This window comes from Paralichthys olivaceus, chromosome 5 (genome assembly GCF_024713975.1).
Source record: "Paralichthys olivaceus isolate ysfri-2021 chromosome 5, ASM2471397v2, whole genome shotgun sequence".
Taxonomy (NCBI): Eukaryota; Metazoa; Chordata; class Actinopteri; order Pleuronectiformes; family Paralichthyidae; genus Paralichthys; species Paralichthys olivaceus.
In genome coordinates, this window is record NC_091097.1 from 19,489,984 (window position 1) to 19,494,605 (window position 4,622).

The 4,622-nt window shown below is 40.3% G+C and overlaps 1 non-coding gene across 1 annotated transcript; it reads left to right on the forward strand.

Annotated features, from left to right (window-relative positions):
- The first annotated feature begins 689 nt into the window (after positions 1 to 689).
- Positions 690 to 771, forward strand: trnas-aga (transfer RNA serine (anticodon AGA)). Its single transcript has one exon. It is a non-coding gene; the product is annotated as a tRNA-Ser (tRNA).
- The last annotated feature ends 3,851 nt before the right edge of the window (positions 772 to 4,622 follow it).

Here is a 4,622-nt window from a genome sequence, read left to right on the forward strand (position 1 = left end):
ACTGAGCAGGATCTGGCTATACTCTGGTTTGTTAGCTTAGTGCTTATATAGTATTTTGTGAAGCACTTTGTAACTATAGAAAACGGTTTATTATCATTCTAAGTATTATTAATATTACAACTACTGCTGCTCCTACTATTAGTAATTTTATTATTGTTGTTATTATTATTTTATGATATCGACATATGTAATAATCATGACTCATTCATATCAATGACACTTTGTGATTTCAACTTTCATCTCATCATTTTTATTTGTTTTTTCCCTGATTAGCAGAAATGTTCTTCCATCAAACTGTATTAAACTATATGAAACTATAACTGATCTCAGTGTTGATCGTGTGAAACATTAATGAATTAATTAAAACACAGCGAGGCAACAACACGTCACCGAATAAAATCTAACGAATACAAACAAAGTTTAACTTTCAGGATTTAACTTCACTGACAAAATATAGAAATCTCCGGAAAACACTGTTATTTTATTCAGTGTGATATAAATAAGGAACAAAAGGCTTCATCATGAACTCATGAACAGATTCATCTCTTACTGCAGCAGTAAAAGTTGAATTAGGTTTGAATTTGTCTCTAAAATAATAAATAATAAAGGTAAAACGTAGAAAACTAATGAAAATGACACAGATTATACGCTGCGTATAAAAAGTCTCGTTATACGGTGCAGGCTATCCAGTTGTCGTGGCCGAGTGGTTAAGGCGATGGACTAGAAATCCATTGGGGTCTCCCCGCGCAGGTTCGAATCCTGCCGACAACGAGTTTTTGTTTTGGTTCATTTTTTTAAATCAAGTTTTTTGTTGTTGATTCGATGTGAAACTTTATTTATCTATGACGCTAACGCGCATGGATCGATGGACGCGTTTTCGTGTTTGTTTCATACATGAATTACAGAAAACACTCTGAGCGTGGAGCCGCAGCCAGCAGGTGGCAGCAGTCAGCCGGGAAATGACAAAGAGCACTGTGCAGATCAAAGTCAAAAATCTATTCCATCATTTATATTAATTTTTTTTTTAAATTAGTGTGTGTCTGTGAGAATCCATGTGTGAGTGTGTGTGTGTGTGTGTCTAGACTGAGCTGAAAACGTTAGTATGATTTCGATGCTGTGGGACTCGAACAAACAGGTCACTAGTTCATACACCAACAATAATCTTCTCGGCTCGCTCACGGCACAAAATGTCCTCCTCACTTGCAAATCATCTTAAAACGTCCAAACCCAGTGGAGAGCTGAAGCTTTCAGAGCTGGCACCATGTCCTAACAGTCTTAACTGAAGTCCTAACAGTCCTAACTGTCCTAACTGAAGTCCTAACAGTCCTAACAGTCCTAACCAAAGTCCTAACTGAAGTCCTAACAGTCCTAACGGTCCTAACAGAAGTCCTAACAGTCCTAACAGAAGTCCTAACAAGTCCTAACAGAAGTCCTAACTGAAGTCCTAACAGTCCTAACCAAAGTCCTAACAGTCCTAACTGTCCTCACAGAAGTCCTAACAGTCCTAACCAAAGTCCTAACAAGTCCTAACTGAAGTCCTAACAGTCCTAACTGTCCTAACAGAAGTCCTAACAGTCCTAACCAAAGTCCTAACAAGTCCTAACAGAAGTCCTAACTGAAGTCCTAACAGTCCTAACCAAAGTCCTAACAGTCCTAACTGTCCTAACTGTCCTAACAGAAGTCCTAACAGTCCTAACAGTCCTAACCAAAGTCCTAACAGTCCTAACAGTCCTAAGAGAAGTCCTAACAGTCCTAACAGTCCTAACAGACCTAACTGTCCTAACAGAAGTCCTAACAGTCCTAACCAAAGTCCTAACAGTCCTAAGAGAAGTCCTAACAGTCCTAACAGTCCTAACAGTCCTAACCAAAGTCCTAACAGTCCTAACCAAAGTCCTAACAGTCCTAAGAGAAGTCCTAACAGTCCTAACAAGTCCTAACAGAAGTCCTAACTGAAGTCCTAACAGTCCTAACCAAAGTCCTAACAGTCCTAACAGTCCTAACTGAAGTCCGAACAGTCCTAACAGAAGTCCTAACAGTCCTAACAGAAGTCCTAACAGTCCTAACAGTCCTAACTGTCCTAACTGAAGTCCGAACAGTCCTAACAGAAGTCCTAACAGTCCTAACAGAAGTCCTAACAGTCCTAACAGTCCTAACTGTCCTAACTGAAGTCCTAACAGTCCTAACAGAAGTCCTAACAGTCCTAACAGAAGTCCTAACAGTCCTAACAGAAGTCCTAACTGTCCTAACAGAAGTCCTAACAGTGATGTGATATTAACTCAGATATTTCATATTTGCAGATATGACTAACTCTGGTAAACCCGACGCCTGCAGGGCAGATGTCATGTCCCAGGATGCCCAGGGAAAGTACAGGTTTACCACAGGACAGAAACCAGGGGTTAAGAAATGGAAGATATTTTCGGGAACAAAATTTCCTGCAAGTGTGGATCATAAGGTGAGCAATGAAGACATATCTTTTAAAGCTGTATTCACCATAAACCAATGTCCAGGAAACAAAACACCTGGAAACGTGTTTTAAAATCAACCGACAGAGAAGAGAGCGCCCTCTGGCGTTCAGCGGCGTCACTTCACCAGGGCTGCTGGGATTTTAATTCACAACATTTAAATTTAAATTTAAATCCTATTTCAAATTCTAATTCAAAACTACTTTATTTATCTATAACTCTAACGCACATATATATAGATGGACCCTTTTTCGTTTCATCATAAATTAGAGAAACACTCTGACGGTGGAGCTCAGCCAGCAGGTGGCAGCAGGCAACCAGAAATGACAAAGAGCACTGTGCAGATCAAAGTCAAAGTCATTTCCATCATTTATGTTTCTATTTTTAAAGTTAGATATTAAATGAGTGGATTCATTCTCCTCACGTCACCTTGTGGCCTTGTTGGAACTGGAATGCTTTACTAAAAGTTTTAAAAACTACACAATTTGATTGTATTGAATGTTTTATATCCATTGTTTCACATCCCTGTAGTTTTCAAAACATCTGAGTGTGTGTCTGTGAGAATCCATGTGTGTGTGTGTGTCTAGACTGAGCTGAAAACGTTAGTATGATTTCGATGCTGTGGGACTCGAACAAACAGGTCACTAGTTCATACACCAACAATAATCTTCTCGGCTCCCTCACGGAACGAAATGTCCTCCTCACTTGCAAATCATCTTAAAACGTCCAAACCCAGTGGAGAGCTGAAGCTTTCAGAGCTGGCACCATGCGGCCAACAGCCGAGCTCCAGAGGCAGAAACCCCAGAGGGCCCAACTCAAGCTCAGGCCTCGTACTTTAGAAAAGCCTCCAACAATCGTCAGACGCAGGATTGTATATGATTGTATATGCGTCAGAAAACACTTCAATCAGAGCTGGTGCCAGGACGAAGGCCGCGGTGCAAAGGTCACTGGGTCAAATCCCTGGGAAACGTCCTGGAGACGAACAGAAGCAGAGGAGCAGGTCGATCTTTCTCAATCCGGGAATTATTATGTATTTTAATTTGTATTGTTTTGTCTTATCGATTTACACATTTCTATACGTTTCTTACTTTTTTTCCTGGAGCCTCGAGGAGCCAGCGAGGAGCCAGCGAGGAGTCAGACATGTGCAGCAGACCGCGACTAACGCGATGTTAAACATCTCTCCACCGTTTTCTCTCGAAGAAATGAAATCATCAGCTTCCTCTTCGCTGCGTCGTCTGATCACCTGACACATGCACATCATCCTCTGCCCTCGGGAGACACGTGAACTGTGGCCTGATGCACTTCAACTCAAACCACTCTGACTCATCGCCACTTCTCTGGTGTCTGGAAAACGTTGCTATTTTCACACCATGCAGATTTATTCTTGTGGTTTTTTTCATAGATCGCAGCTCCGATCATGACTTAATGCAACAGAACAAGGTCGACACCATTTAACTGCGTCTGGAACCCGAAGGGTCAAAAACTATATTCAGTCTCATTTAAGAACCATTTTGGTGCAGTTGCATTTTTTTTTTTTTTTTTTTTAAACCATAAAAAGACCATTTACTAAAAGTGAAGCCAAAATCTGTTGATCGCCTCCTGGTGGAGGGCTGCAGTACAGGTCATAAACCCCACCTCCTCCATGTTAGTGGATGGAACATGAAATATAAGCACACATCAAGTACATTTGACCAATAATCAACTAGAACATCTCGGTGGCAACACAATTAAATCCAGAGTCATAGGGTTAAAAGCAACAGCAGATGTATTTACTCCACTAACGCCACCTACAGGCCATGGGTGTTAAAGCTCGTTTTCTTTACTTTCTCACAGAGGTGAGTGTGAAATGTTTTTTAAAGAAATTTAAAAAATTGGTCGAGACCTAAATCACAGGATTGAAACGACACATATGAACAGAAACTAAATTAATATGTAGCTCGAGCCAGAATCATTATTTTTGTTTATCTGTACTTCGAAAGCGTTTGTAAAAATCTGTTTTTGTGACTTAAAGGTTATTTAGATTGAAACATAGAATTATAGTCGATAGTTCAACTAAATCCTACACGCTGACCCTTTAAAGCCTCGTGAGTAAATAAAAAGTACATTTCGCTTAAAAATATCTGCACGAGTCCGAAACAGAAAGCACAAAGAGGATTCTCC